This window comes from Triticum aestivum, chromosome 2A (genome assembly GCF_018294505.1).
Source record: "Triticum aestivum cultivar Chinese Spring chromosome 2A, IWGSC CS RefSeq v2.1, whole genome shotgun sequence".
In the NCBI taxonomy this organism is placed as follows: Eukaryota; Viridiplantae; Streptophyta; class Magnoliopsida; order Poales; family Poaceae; genus Triticum; species Triticum aestivum.
The window spans coordinates 426,544,545-426,561,484 of record NC_057797.1 but is presented as its reverse complement, the minus strand read 5'-3'; positions in this window follow the sequence as shown (position 1 = coordinate 426,561,484).

Genomic DNA, 16,940 nt, shown 5'->3' with positions numbered 1-16,940 from the left:
GGACGACGAGGTGCAGGTCGACTGCAACCTTTTCCTTCGGAGCTACGGCACAAGTACAACATGCGCTCCATCCCTATCCGCAAGGACGACGAAGCGCAGGTCGACTGGAGCCACCACTTCAGAGCTGCATCTCCAGCGCGAAGACTATGCCGAGCAGCGAGGAAAGTCCATTCGAAAGGCAAACGCAAGCACATTCGGAGATAAACCAAATTCGGATAAATCCTAAAAGTTCCAAGAAGCAAATCAAAAGTATTCGAGCATCAAGACCAAAGGAGTTCAACGGTTACAGCAATCACTCGGCATTCCGAGGCAAATTTAAAGCAAATTCAAGTTTCATAAGTTTGTTCACTCGGCCGGAGGAGGGCTGGCAGGCTCCACGAATGAGTCCAGGTCGATCCCATTAGCGATCCGAGTGGCGGCAGCAATGAAGGTCTCCATGAAGGACTGGAAATCATGCTTTTTGGTGTTAGCGACTTTGATCGCAGCCAGCTTGTCTTCACGAGCCTCCTTGCAATGGACTCACACCAAGGACAGCGCCACATCAGCACCACACCGGGCGGAGGATTTCTTCCATTCTTGCACTCGGTCAGGGATCTCGTTCAGTCGAGCCATCAGGGATTCCAGGTCATTTTGAAGCGTCGCCCTCGGCCAAAGCGATGAGTCGATTCAGGAGACTACCTCCTTCAGGTGCATGAGGTAGCTTGTGGCGCTGGCGATATGGGACTCCAGTCGAAGCACGTTCATTGCAGTTTCGTCGCAGACTGGAGAAGCGATAGGGTCCAGACCCGTCTCGACCCTTCCAGTTTCCTTGTCGAAGTCTTGGCAGAATTCTGCAGCCAAAAATTAGTGAATCGACCGAGCAAGATCTGATCGCAAGCATCAACACAGTCGGGTTAAAAGAAATACCTTCTAGCGTGAGATAGAGCTTCTTGGCAAGAGTCCTCAGATAAGCTTCCGTGTCATTCCTCTTGCGGATTGCAGACTCCAGCTTTTCATTCAGGACAACCTTGTCCTTCTTCAGACTAGTCACCTCGCGGTTAGCTTCATTAAGACAAGATTTCAGTTTGTTCACCTCCCCTTCCAGTGTTCCGATTGAAGCAAGCTTTTGGTCTACGAGAGCAGTTTTATCTTGGGCTGCTTTTTGCATGGTGGTGAGGTCCGAGTCCTTCTTCTCCAGATCCAACTTCATTTTCTCTTCAAAAGAAGCAATCGAATCAAACAAGAGATCAAAGAAATATATTGAAAGTCAGTCGTCAGCCAATTACCTTCCATACCAGCGGCTTCGCCTTGAGCTTTCTTCAAATTCTGCTGGGCCAATTCCAAGTCAAGGTTGAGTTGCCTTTGCTTTTCCTCAAGTTTAGCAAACTTGGAAATAAGAGTACAAGACTTCTACAGAAGGCCAAAGACGGGTCAGTCAATAAGATCAAAGGTTGTTTACTTCTGAGTGAATAAAACCTAAAGAAGTTTGCTTAGACCCCAGCCGACTGCACACAGTCGACTGCGGTCTCAGGGGCTACACCCAGCGGGTGCACTTGGCGTGCCCCCGCTGATTAAGACCCAAAAAACTGTTCAGACCACAGTCGACTGCTAGCAGTCGACTGCGGTCTCGGGGACTACACCCATTGGGTGCACTTGGCGTGCCCCCACCGGTTCAGATTCTACTCGACCGGTCCGCCTGAGTCGAGTGTAAGAAAAGAAAAAGAAAGGAAAGTAGAACTCAGACCCTAGTCGACTGCCAGCAGTCGACCGCGGTCTCGAGGACTACACCCAGTGGGTGCACTTAGCGTGCCCCCACCGGTTCAGATCGCACTCACCCAGACCGAGTGGAAGAACGCAACTACCACCCAGTGGGTGCACTTAGCATGCTCCCACCGGTTCAGATCCCACTCTCCTAGACCGAGTGGAAGAACGCAACTACCAAAAACAACAAAACACCCAGTGGGTGCTCTAATTCGACGCAAACAACAGGAGATTGCATAGAAGAAGATTTTTCGGGTAACATATCCTCATAGAGCAAGAGCAGTCGGAAAATCTACTTACCTGGACATTGGCCCGAAGAGCAGCGCTGGTGTCGTAGGCAGCCTGGCTGTTCTCATGCACCGTCTTCACCCGCTTCATCATCATGTCAGCCTGTCGGATGGCTTCCGCAGCTGCTTCCGACTGGTTGTCCGGGATGGGGTAGCTGGTGAAAAAGTGAGCAGACGACCCAGGTGCGGCAGCTTGGAGCTGTTGGAAATATGCCCTAGAGGCAATAATAAAAGCTTTATTATTATATTTCCTTGTTCATGATAATTGTCTTTATTCATGCTATAATTGTGTTATCTGGAAATCGTAATACATGTGTGAATAACAGACATCAACATGTCCCTAGTGAGCCTCTAGTTGACTAGCTCGTTGATCAACAGATAGTCATGATTTCCTGACTATGGACACTGGATGTCATTGATAACGAGATCACATCATTAGGAGAATGATGTGATGGACAAGACCCAATCCTAAACATAGCACAAGATCGTATAGTTCGTTTGCTAGAGTTTTGCAATGTCAAAGTATCTTTTCCTTAGACCATGAGATCGTGTAACTCCCGGATACCGTAGGAGTACTTTGGGTATGCCAAACGTCACAACGTAACTGGGTGACTATAAAGGTAGACTACGGGTATCTCCGAAAGTGTCTGTTGGGTGACATGGATCAAGACTGGGATTTGTCACTCCGTATGACGGAGAGGTATCACTGGGCCCACTCGGTAATGCATCATCATAATGAGCTCAGAGTGACCAAGTGTCTGGTCATGGGATCATGCATTACGGTACGAGTAAAGTGACTTGCCGGTAATGAGATTGAACGAGGTATTGGGATACCGACGATCGAATCTTGGGCAAGTAACATATCGATAGACAAAGGGAATAGCATACGGGGTTGATTGAATCCTCGACATCGTGGTTCATCCGATGAGATCATCGTGGAGCATGTGGGAGCCAACATGGGTATCCAGATCCCGCTGTTGGTTATTGACCGGAGAGTCGTCTCGATCATGTCTGCTTGTCTCCCGAACCCATAGGGTCTACACACTTAAGGTTCGGTTACGCTAGGGTTGTAGGGATATGTATATGCAGTAACCCGAATGTTGTTCGGAGTCCCGGATGAGATCCCGGACGTCACGAGGAGTTCCGGAATGGTCCGGAGGTAAAGATTTATATATGGGAAGTCCTGTTTCGGGCATCGGGACAAGTTTCGGGGTTATCGGTATTGTACCGGGACCACCGGAAGGGTCCCGGGGGTCCACCGGGTGGGTCCACCTGTCCCGGGGGGCCACATGGGCTGTAAGGGGGTGCGCCTTGGCCTAATGGGCCAAGGGCACCAGCCCCACATAGGCCCATGCGCCTAGGGTTTAGAGGGGGAAGAGTCCTAGGAGGGTAAGGCACCTCCTAGGTGCCTTGGGGGGGAGGGAAACCCCCTTGGCCGCCGCACCCCCTAGGAGATTGGATCTCCTAGGGCCAGCCACCCCCCTTGGCACCCCTATATATAGTGGGGGAGAGGAGGGACTTCATACCTGAACGCCCTGGCCTTTGCTTGCCTCCTTCTCCCTCCCCAACACCTCCTCCACCTCCATAGTGCTTAGCGAAGCTCTGCCGGAGTACTGCAGCTCCATCAACACCACGCCGTCGTGCTGCTGCTGGTGCCATCTCCCTCAACCTCTCCTCCCTCCCTTGCTGGATCAAGAAGGAGGAGACGTGGCTGTTCCGTACGTGTGTTGAACGCGGAGGTGCCGTCCGTTCGGCGCTGGTCATCGGTGATTTGGATCACGTCGAGTACGACTACATCATCACCGTTCTTTGAACGCTTCTGCTCGCGATCTACAAGGTACGTAGATGCATCCAATGACTCGTTGCTAGATGAACTCCTAGATGATCTTGGTGAAACGAGTAGGAAAATTTTTGTTTTCTGCAACGTTCCCCAACAGTGGCATCATGAGCTAGGTCTATGCGTAGTTCTTCTTGCGCGAGTAGAACACAATTTGTTGTGGGCGTAGATTTGTCAACTTTCTTGTCGTTACTAGTCCTTTCTTGCTTCAGCGGTATTGTGGGATGAAGCGGCCCGGACCAACCTTACACGTACGCTTACGTGAGACCGGTTCCACCGACTAACATGCACTAGTTGCATAAGGTGGCTGGCGGGTGTCTGTCTCTCCTACTTTAGTTGGAGCGGAATCGATGAACAGGGTCCTTATGAAGGGTACATAGAAGTTGACAAATCACATTGTGGCTTTAACGTAGGTAAGAAAACGTTCTTGCTAGAACCCTAATTCAGCCACGTAAAACTTGCAACAACAATTAGAGGACGTCTAACTTGTTTTTGCAGCAAGTGGTTTGTGATATGATATGGCCAAAGTTGTGATGAATGATGAATGATCTATATGTGATGTATGAGATGTTCATGCTATTGTAATAGGATTCACGACTTGCATGTCGATGAGTATGACAACCGGCAGGAGCCATAGGAGTTGTCTTTATTCTTTTATATGACCTGCGTGTCATCAAGAAACGCCATGTAAATTACTTTACTTTATTGCTAAACGCGTTAGCCATAGTAGTAGAAGTAATAGTTGGCGAGCAACTTCATGGAGACACGATGATGGAGATCATGATGATGGAGATCATGGTGTCAAGCCGGTGACAAGATGATCATGGAGCCCCAAGATGGAGATCAAAGGAGCTGTGTGATATTGGCCATATCATGTCATGTTTATTATTTGATTGCATGTGATGTTTATCATGTTTTGCATCTTGTTTACTTAGAACGACGGTAGTAAATAAGATGATCCCTCACAATAAATTTCAAGAAGTGTTCCCCCTAACTGTGCACCGTTGCGACAGTTCGCTGTTTCAAAACACCACGTGATGATCGGGTGTTTTATTCAGACGTTCACATACAACGGGTGTAAGACAGATTTACACATGCAAACACTTAGGTTGACTTGACGAGCCTAGCATGTACAGACATGGCCTCGGAACACAGAAGACCGAAAGGTCGAGCATGAGTCGTATAGAAGATACGATCAACATGAAGATGTTCACCGATGTTGACTAGTCCGTCTCACGTGATGATCGGACACAGTCTAGTTTAACTCGGATCATGTAATACTTAGATGACTAGAGGGATGTCTAATCTAAGTGGGAGTTCACTAATAATTTGATTAGTTGAACTTAATTATCATGAACTTAGTCTAAATATTTTACAATATGTCTTGTAGATCAAATGGCCAAGGTAGTCCTCAACTTCAACGCGTTCCTAGAGAAAACTAAGCTGAAAGATGATGGCAGCAACTATACGGACTGGGTCCGGAACCTGAGGATCATCCTCATAGCTGCCAAGAAAGATTATGTCCTACAAGCACCGCTTGGTGACGCACCCGTTCTCCCTGCGGAACAAGACATTATGAACGCTTGGCAAGCACGTTTCGATGACTACTCCCTCGTTCAGTGCGGCATGCTTTACAGCCTAGAGCCGGGGATCCAAAAGCGTTTTGAGAGACATGGAGCATATGAGATGTTCGAAGAGCTGAAAATGGTTTTCCAAGCTCATGCCCGGGTCAAGAGATATGAAGTCTCCGACAAATTCTTCAGCTGTAAGATGGAGGAAAACAGTTCTGTCAGTGAGCACATACTCACTATGTCTGGGTTGCATAACCGCTTGACTCAGCTGGGAGTTAATCTCCCGGATGATGCGGTCATTGACAGAATCCTCCAGTCGCTTCCACCAAGCTACAAGAGCTTTGTGATGAACTTCAATATGCAGGGGATGGAAAAGACCATTCCTGAAGTATTTGCTATGCTGAAATCAGCAGAGGTAGAAGTCAGGAAGGAACATCAAGTGTTGATGGTCAATAAAACCACTAAGTTCAAGAAAGGCAAGGGTAAAAAGAACTTCAAGAAGGACGGCAAGGAGGTTGCCGCGCCCGGCAAGCAAGCTGCCGGGAAGAAGCCAAAGAATGGACCCAAGCCCGAGACTGAGTGCTTTTATTGCAAGGGAAGCGGTCACTGGAAGCGGAACTGCCCTAAGTACTTAGCGGATAAGAAGGCCGGCAAAACAAAAGGTATATGTGATATACATGTAATTGATGTGTACCTTACTAGTGCCCGTAGTAGCTCCTAGGTATTTGATACCGGTGCAGTTGCTCACATTTGTAACTCAAAGCAGGGGCTGCGGAATAAGCGGAAACTAGCAAAGGACGAGGTGACGATGCGCGTCGGGAATGGTTCCAAGGTCAATGTGATCGCCGTCGGCACGCTACCTCTGCATCTCCCTTCGGGATTAGTTTTAAACCTTAATAATTGTTATTTAGTGCCAGCTTTGAGCATGAACATTGTATCGGGATCTCGTTTAATTCGAGATGGCTACTCTTTTAAATCTGAGAATAATGGTTGTTCCATTTTTATGAGAGATATGTTTTATGGTCATGCTCCTATGGTGAATGGTTTATTCTTTATGAATCTCGAACGTGATGCTACACATATTCATAATGTGAGTACCAAAAGAAGTAAGGTTGATAATGATAGTCCCACATACTTGTGGCACTGCCGCCTTGGTCACATAGGTGTTAAACGCATGAAGAAGCTCCATGCTGATGGACTTTTAGAGTCTCTTGATTATGAATCATTTGACACGTGCAAACCATGCCTTATGGGTAAAATGACCAAGACTCCGTTCTCAGGAACAATGGAGCGAGCAACCGACTTATTGGAAATCATACATACTGATGTGTGCGGTCCAATGAGTGTTGAGGCTCGCGGTGGCTATCGTTATGTTCTCACCCTCACTGATGATTTAAGTAGGTATGGGTATATCTACTTAATGAAACACAAGTCTGAAACCTTTGAAAAGTTCAAGGAATTTCAGAGTGAGGTTGAAAATCAACGTGACAGGAAAATCAAGTTTCTACGATCAGATCGTGGAGGAGAATACTTGAGTCACGAGTTTTGCACACACTTAAGAAAATGTGGAATAGTTTCACAACTCACGCCGCCTGGAACACCTCAGCGTAATGGTGTGTCCGAACATCGTAATCGCACTTTGTTAGATATGGTGCGATCTATGATGTCTCTTACCGATTTACCGCTTTCTTTTTGGGGCTATGCTTTAGAGACTGCCGCATTCACTTTAAATAGGGCTCCGTCGAAATCCGTTGAGACGACACCGTATGAATTATGGTTTGGGAAGAAACCTAAGCTGTCGTTTCTAAAAGTTTGGGGATGCGATGCTTATGTCAAGAAACTTCAACCTGAAAAGCTCGAACCCAAGTCGGAAAAATGCGTCTTCATAGGATACCCAAAAGAAACTATTGGGTACACCTTCTACCTCAGATCCGAAGGCAAGATCTTTGTTGCCAAGAATGGGTCCTTTCTAGAGAAAGAGTTTCTCTCGAAAGAAGTATGTGGGAGGAAAGTAGAGCTTGATGAAGTATTGCCTCTTGAACCAGAAAATGGCGCAACTCAAGAAAATGTTCCTGAGGTGCCAACACCGACTAGAGAGGGAGTTAATGATAATGATCAAGATACTTCTGATCAAGCTCCTACTGAAATTCGAAGGTCCACAAGGACACGTTCCGCACCAGAGTGGTACGGCAACCCTGTCTTAGAAATCATGCTGTTAGACAACGGTGAACCTTCGAACTATGAAGAAGCGATGGCGGGACCAGATTCCGACAAATGGCTAGAAGCCATGAAATCCGAGATAGGATCCATGTATGAAAACGAAGTATGGACTTTGACTGACTTGCCCGTTGAGCGGCGAGCCATAGAAAATAAATGGATCTTTAAGAAGAAGACAGACGTGGATGGTAATGTGACCATCTATAAAGCTCGGCTTGTCGCTAAGGGTTATCGACAAGTTCAAGGGGTTGACTACGATGAGACTTTCTCACCGGTAGCGAAGCTGAAGTCCGTCCGAATCATGTTAGCAATTGCCGCATTCTATGATTACGAAATATGGCAAATGGACGTCAAAACGGCATTCCTTAATGGTTTCCTTAAGGAAGAATTGTATATGATGCAGCCGGAAGGTTTTGTCGATCCTAAAAATGCTGACAAAGTGTGCAAGCTCCAACGCTCGATTTATGGGCTGGTGCAAGCATCTCGGAGTTGGAACATTCGCTTTGATGAGATGATCAAAGCGTTTGGGTTTACACAGACTTATGGAGAAGCCTGCGTTTACAAGAAAGTGAGTGGGAGCTCTGTAGCATTTCTCATATTATATGTAGATGACATACTTTTGATGGGAAATGATATAGAACTCTTGGACAGCATCAAGGCCTACTTGAATAAAAGTTTTTCAATGAAGGACCTTGGAGAAGCTGCTTATATATTAGGCATCAAAATCTATAGAGATAGATCGAGACGCCTCATAGGTCTTTCACAAAGCACATACCTTGATAAGATATTGAAGAAGTTCAATATGGATCAATCCAAGAAAGGGTTCTTGCCTGTGTTACAAGGTATGAAATTGAGCTCAGCTCAATGTCCGACCACGGCAGAAGATATAGAAGAGATGAGCGTCATCCCCTATGCCTCAGCCATAGGTTCTATTATGTATGCCATGCTGTGTACCAGACCTGATGTTAACCTTGCCGTAAGTTTGGTAGGAAGGTACCAAAGTAATCCCGGCAAGGAACACTGGACAGCGGTCAAGAATATCCTGAAGTACCTGAAAAGGACTAAGGAAATGTTTCTCGTTTATGGAGGTGACGAAGAGCTCGTCGTAAAGGGTTACGTCGACGCTAGCTTCGACACAGATCTGGATGACTCTAAGTCACAAACCGGATACGTGTATATTTTGAATGGTGGGGCAGTAAGCTGGTGCAGTTGCAAGCAAAGCGTCGTGGCGGGATCTACGTGTGAAGCGGAGTACATGGCAGCCTCGGAGGCAGCACATGAAGCAATATGGGTGAAGGAGTTCATCACCGACCTAGGAGTCATACCCAATGCGTCGGGGCCGATCAAGCTCTTCTGTGACAACACTGGAGCTATTGCACTTGCCAAGGAGCCCAGGTTTCACAAGAAGACAAGGCACATCAAGCGTCACTTCAACTCCATTCGTGAAAATGTTCAAGATGGAGATATAGAGATTTGTAAAGTACATACGGACCTGAATGTAGCGGATCCGTTGACTAAACCTCTCCCTAGAGCAAAACATGATCAACACCAGAATTCCATGGGTGTTCGATTCATCACAATGTAACTAGATTATTGACTCTAGTGCAAGTGGGAGACTGTTGGAAATATGCCCTAGAGGCAATAATAAAAGCTTTATTATTATATTTCCTTGTTCATGATAATTGTCTTTATTCATGCTATAATTGTGTGATCTGGAAATCGTAATACATGTGTGAATAACAGACATCAACATGTCCCTAGTGAGCCTCTAGTTGACTAGCTCGTTGATCAACAGATAGTCATGATTTCCTGACTATGGACACTGGATGTCATTGATAACGAGATCACATCATTAGGAGAATGATGTGATGGACAAGACCCAATCCTAAACATAGCACAAGATCGTATAGTTCGTTTGCTAGAGTTTTGCAATGTCAAAGTATCTTTTCCTTAGACCATGAGATCGTGTAACTCCCGGATACCGTAGGAGTGCTTTGGGTATGCCAAACGTCACAACGTAACTGGGTGACTATAAAGGTAGACTACGGGTATCTCCGAAAGTGTCTGTTGGGTGACATGGATCAAGACTGGGATTTGTCACTCCGTATGACGGAGAGGTATCACTGGGCCCACTCGGTAATGCATCATCATAATGAGCTCAGAGTGACCAAGTGTCTGGTCACGGGATCATGCATTACGGTACGAGTAAAGTGACTTGCCGGTAACGAGATTGAACGAGGTATTGGGATACCGACGATCGAATCTCGGGCAAGTAACATATCGATAGACAAAGGGAATAGCATACGGGGTTGATTGAATCCTCGACATCGTGGTTCATCCGATGAGATCATCGTGGAGCATGTGGGAGCCAACATGGGTATCCAGATCCCACTGTTGGTTATTGACCGGAGAGTCGTCTCGATCATGTCTGCTTGTCTCCCGAACCCGTAGGGTCTACACACTTAAGGTTCGGTTACGCTAGGGTTGTAGGGATATGTATATGCAGTAACCCGAATGTTGTTCGGAGTCCCGGATGAGATCCCGGACGTCACGAGGAGTTCCGGAATGGTCCGGAGGTAAAGATTTATATATGGGAAGTCCTGTTTCGGGCATCGGGACAAGTTTCGGGGTTATCGGTATTGTACCGGGACCACCGGAAGGGTCCCGGGGGTCCACCGGGTGGGTCCACCTGTCCCGGGGGGCCACATGGGCTGTAAGGGGGTGCGCCTTGGCCTAATGGGCCAAGGGCACCAGCCCCACATAGGCCCATGCGCCTAGGGTTTAGAGGGGGAAGAGTCCTAGGAGGGTAAGGCACCTCCTAGGTGCCTTAGGGGGGAGGGAAACCCCCTTGGCCGCCGCACCCCCTAGGAGATTGGATCTCCTAGGGCCGGCCACCCCCCTTGGCACCCCTATATATAGTGGGGGAGAGGAGGGACTTCATACCTGAACGCCCTGGCCTTTGGTTGCCTCCTTCTCCCTCCCCAACACCTCCTCCACCTCCATAGTGCTTAGCGAAGCTCTGCCGGAGTACTGAAGCTCCATCAACACCACGCCGTCGTGCTGCTGCTGGTGCCATCTCCCTCAACCTCTCCTCCCTCCCTTGCTGGATCAAGAAGGAGGAGACGTGGCTGTTCCGTACGTGTGTTGAACGCGGAGGTGCCGTCCGTTCGGCGCTGGTCATCGGTGATTTGGATCACGTCGAGTACGACTACATCATCACCGTTCTTTGAACGCTTCCGCTCGCGATCTACAAGGTACGTAGATGCATCCAATGACTCGTTGCTAGATGAACTCCTAGATGATCTTGGTGAAACGAGTAGGAAATTTTTTGTTTTCTGCAACGTTCCCCAACAGGAGCTCTGTGGCGTGGAGTTGGACGACTGAAGGAATTACAACGGGTGCAAGCCAGTTTTGCACATGCAGAATACTCGAGTTAAACTTGACGAGCCTAGCATATGTAGATATGGCCTCGGAACACTGAGACCGAAAGGTCGAACGTGAATCATATAGTAGATATGATCAACATACAGATGTTCACCATTGAAAAATACTCCATCTCACGTGATGATCGGACATGGTTTAGTTGATATGGATCACATGATCATTTAGATGACTAGAGGGATGTCTATCTAAGTGGGAGTTCTTAAGTAATATGATTAATTGAACTTTAATTTATCATGAACTTAGTACCTGATAGTTTTTCCATGTCTATGTTGTTGTAGATCTATGGCCCGTGCTACCGTTCCCTTGAATTTTAATGCGTTCCTAGAGAAAGCTAAGTTGAAAGATGATGGTAGCAACTACACGGACTAGGTCTGTAACTTGAGGATTATCCTCATTGCTGCACAGAAGAATTACATCCTGGAAGACCGCTAAGTGCAAGACCCACTGCAGGAGCAACTCCGGACGTTATGAACGTCTGGCAGAGCAAAGCTGATGACTACTCGACAGTTCAGTGTGCCATGCTTTACGGCTTAGAATCAGGACTTCAAAGACGTTTTGAACGTCATGGAGCATATGAGATCTTCTAGGAGTTGAAGTTAATATTTCAAGCAAATGCCCGAGTTGAGAGATATGAAGTCCCCAACAAGTTCTATAACTGCAAAATGGAGGAGAATAGTTCTGTCAGTGAACATATACTCAGAATGTCTGGGTACCACAACCACTTGACTCAGCTGGGAGTTAATCTTCCTGATGATAGTGCCATTGATAGAGTTCTTCAATCACTGCCACCAAGCTATAAAGGCTTCATGATGAACTATAATATACAAGGGATGGAAAAGACAATTCCCGAGCTCTTCGCGATGCTAAAGGTTGCGGAGGTAGAAATCAAGAAGGAGCATCAAGTGTTGATGGTTAAAAGGACCACTAGTTTCAAGAAAAAGGGCAAAGGGAAGAAGTGGAACTTCAAGAAGAACAGTGATAATCCCCAAGTGCAGGGAATCATCGTAGCAATTCCCAATGGTGGAAGTGATAAGTATGGAGTGTCAACCCCACAAGGAGCTAAAGGTAAGATCAATATTCTCTCAAGTCCTATCCGCCACTGATACGACTCTACGTACACCGAACGTTTGCTTCCAACTAGAAACGAGAAATAAAACTACATTGTGGGTATGAAGAGGATAACTTTGTATGATATCGGAGAGCCAAAATATAAAAGTAGGTGTTGTTATCATAAATTTAGAATATATTACTAAATATTATAAATAGCGAGTGTGGAATAACGATGGATCGGTGTGCAGAATTGTCTTAGGCAATTGTTAACAAGACCGATAGTCGTCATTGCAATTTCATATGAGGGAGATGCATAAGCTAACATAATTTATCTTCTTGGATCATATGCACTTATGATTGGAACTCTATCAAGCATCCGCAACTACTAAAGATCATTAAGGTAAAACCCAACCATAGCATTAAAGCATCATGTCCCCTTTATCCCATACGCAACAACCCCCTTACTCGGTTTTATGCTTCTGTCACTCAAGCAACCCACTATAAGCGAATCATGAATGTATTGCAACACCCTACAGCAGGAATCCCTCACGCTTGCGCAACATGGAGGGCACAATAGGATAGCACCAAAATAAAACATATAACTCATACCAATCTAGATCAACAATCAACCCAAAAACAAAGGATATCTACTCAAAACATCATAGGATGGCAACACGTCATTGGATCATAATATGTGGCATAATGCACCATGTTCAAGTAGGGATTACAGCGGGTGCGGGAGAGTGGACCGCGTAAAAGAGATGAGGATGGTGATGATGATGGTGATGTTGATAAAGACAATCACCGCGGCGATGATTCCCCTCCCGATGGCACTCCGGCGCCACTGAGAGAGAGAGAGAGAGGAGGAGGAGAGGTTCTCCCCCTTGTGCTTCCTCCTCCATGGCCTCCCCCTATATGGGGAGAGGTTCCCCCTCTAGTCCTGACCTTCATGGTGATGATGGCCCCATCGGGATCCTCCTCCATGCCCTCCGATGATGATGCCCCCCTCCGGCAGGGTGCCAGAGAGGGCCTAGATTAATTTCTCGTGGCTACAGAGGCTTGCGGCGGCGGAACTTCCAATCTAGGTTAATTTCTGGAGGTTTGGGTATTTATAGGAGAGGTTGGCATCGAGAACAAGTTAGGGGCCCCACGGGCAGTCCACGAGGCACAGGGGCGCGCCCAGGAGGGTGGAAGTGCCCCTACCCTCGTGGGGCCCATGAGACTCCCCTCCGGTAGATTTTTGTTCTAGTATTTTTTATATTTTCCAGAAAAATTCTCCATTGATTTTCATCGCATTCCGAGAACTTTTATTTCTGCACAAAAACAACACCACGGTAGTTCTGCTGAAAACAACGTCAGTCAACATCCCCAAAAACAACACCACGGTAGTTCTGCTGAAAACAACGTTAGTCTAATCAAATCATACCAAAATCATATAAAACAATAGTAAACATGGCATGAATACTTCATAAATTATCGATACGTTGGAGACGTATCAACATCCCCAAGCTTAATTCCCGCTCGTCCTCGAGTAGGTAAATGATAAAAGAAATAATTTATGAAGTGTGAATTCTAGCAAGTGCATAAATTTGATCAATGATAGTTTCAATCACTTTTTATAGCATCATTATATATCATAACAGTATCTCAACTCATAAAACTTCTCATGATCAAGTAACAAGCTATTCACATGTTAATGTATAGATCATAAACTTCCTTGAAAACTAACAAACCGTGCTCTTAGTCATCAAACAATTGCAATTCATCTTATTTTCTGGAAGGGTCTGTGTAAGAGCTTTGGTTCAGCAAACTCCACATACTCAACTATCATTTAATCTTTCACAACTGCTAACACTCACATGATATTTATGGGTTCAAAGTTTTAATTGGACATAGAGAAATATAGGGGCTCATAGTTTCGCCTCCCAACCTTTTACCTCAAGGGTAATGTCAACAATAATAATTTATGAAAACCTCCATCCAAGTGGATATATATATCTGGATCGCTCCAACACAAAGTTCTTGCCAGAGGAAAAGGTGTAAAAAGGAAAGGTGATGACCACCATGACTCTTGTATAAAGTATAGGACAAAAATAAAAGATAGACCCTTCACAGAGGGAAGCAGAGGTTGTCATGTGTTTTTATGGTTGGATGCACGAAATCTTAGTGCAAAAGAACGTCACTTTATATTGCCACTTGTGATATGGACCTTTATTATGCAGTCCGTCGCTTTTATTTCTTCCACATCACAAGATCGTATAAAGCTTATTTTCTCCACACTAATAGATCATACATATTTAGAGAGCAATTTTTATTGCTTGCAATAATGACAACTTACTTGAAGGATCTTACTCAATCCATAGGTAGATATGGTGGACTCTCATGGCAAAACTGGGTTTAAGGATATTCGGAAGCACAAGTAGTATCTCTACTTGGTGCAAAAAATTTGGCTAGCATGAGGGGGAAAGGCAAGCTCAACATGTTGGATGATCCAAGACAATATAACGTTTCGGATATAGGAAAACATAACCCATTAAGTTGTCTTCCTTGTCCAACATCAACCTTTTAGCACGTCATATTCTAATGAGTGCTCACAATTACAAAATATGTCCAAGATAGTATATTTATATGTGAAATCTCTCTTCCTTCAATATTCTTTCATGAATTGTTCAAGTGACCAATTCTGCGTTTGCTAACTTCCAATAAGTTTACTACCTATACTTATTATGTGTGAAGTCATTACTCCCCATGTTGTAAGCATATGAAACGCATATAAATTCAAATTTATGATATTCAATTAATTCAACCATTTACTCATAGGATATATGTGAAGCACGTGAGTAAATGACAAACTACTCCAAAAAGATATAAGTGAAGAATACTGAGTAGTCAAATAATTAAATAGACACAGGAGGATTCTTCTTCATTCAAGATTTCAGATCCAATGATTTTATTCAAACGGCAAGTAAAATTGAAAATACTCTCCAAGAAAAACACATATCATGCGACAAATAAAAATATAGCTCCGAGTAGGGTATACCGATAGTTTTGAAGACGAAAGAGGGGATGCCTTCCGGGGCATCCCCAAGCTTAGGCGCTTGAGTCTTCCTTGAATATTACCTTGGAGTTCCTTGGGCATCCCCAAGCTTAGGGTCTTTCCACTCCTTATTCTCCTCATATCGATATCTCACCCAAAGCTTGAAAACTTCAATCACACAAAACTTAACGGAACTTCATGAGATAGGTTAGTATGATAAAGAGTAAACCATTCACTTTGGTACTGTCAAATACAAGGTTCATAATTGTTCTCACACAATTCCTAATTTACCATATCATTTTCACAATTTATATTGATAAATGTAAGCCATAGAAACTAGAAAACAAGCAAACTATGCAATGAAAACAGAATCTGTCAGAAACAGAACAACCTGTAATGATCTGAACACAAACCATACTTATGCTACTCCAAAAATTATAAAATAAATTGGTGGACGTGAGGAATTTTTCTATTAATCTTATGAAAAAATAATCAACTCAATCGCACTCTTCTGTAAAAAATGACAGCTAATCTCGTGAGCGCAAAGTTTCTGTTTTTTACAGCAAGACCACATTAACTTTCACCCAAGTCTTCCCAAAGGTCTTACTTGGCACTTTATTGAAACAAAAGCTATAATACATGATTAATATAGTAGATTAATCATTAGAACACACAAAAATAGTAAGGGTAATGTAACACCCCGGATATGACTTACCCAATTTGTACTAAAACTCTTGCCATTTCCGGCGTTAAATTATTTTTATTTTCTCGGGTTCGGGTCTGTGTCTCCGTGTGTTGTTATCATTGTCATGCATCTCATATCATGTCATCATGTGCATTGCATTTGCATACGTGTTCATCTCATGCATCCGAGCATTTTCCCCGTTGTCCGTTTTGCATTCCGGCGCTTCGTTTTCCTCCGGTGGTCATTTCTACCTTTCTTTCGTGTGTGGGGATTAAACATTTCTGGATTGGACCGAGACTTGCCAAGCGGCCTTGGTTTACTACCGGTAGACCGCCTGTCAAGTTCCGTACCATTTGGACTTCGTTTGATACTCCAACGTTTAACCGAGGGACCGAGAAGGCCTCGTGTGTGTCGCAGCCCAACACCCCTCCAATTTGGCCCAAAACCGACCAAAACCCTCTCCATCATCTAGAGCGTTCGATCGCGATCACGTGGCCGAAAACCGCACCTCATTTGGACTCTCCTACCTCCCTCTATGTCTATATATAGACCCCCATTTCCAATTCCCGGATCTTCTCCCCCCTAACCCTAAAAAATCGGATCTCCGCCGCCGCCGGACACGTCCGGACGGAGCCAGACGCGTCCGGATCCGCCACCGCCAACCGCCGCCTGCCACGTGGGGCGCCACCACCCGTGCACCGCTCCAGCCCGCTCCGGCCCGGGGAGAGCCCCCGAGGCCCGAGCCGCCCGCCGCCCGATCCCACCTCCACCGGCTCCCGCGCCGCCCTTCTCCTCCATCTCCGGCCGCCCGAGCCACCGCACCGCCATCGCCGGACCGCGCCGCTCCGGTCGCCGTCTCGCCGAGTCGCCCGGCCACCGCTGGCCAACTCCGTCGCCGCGCCGGCCGCCGCATCGCCGCGCGCCCCTCGCCGGCGGAGCCGAGCTCCACCGCGGCCACCTCGCCGCCTCCCCGAGCTCCGGCCTCCCCTGCTTCGACTCCGGCGAAGCTCCGATGTTCAACCTCGGGAACCGCACTCAGCTGCTACAGTGTCGATTTCAGATCCAGATCTAA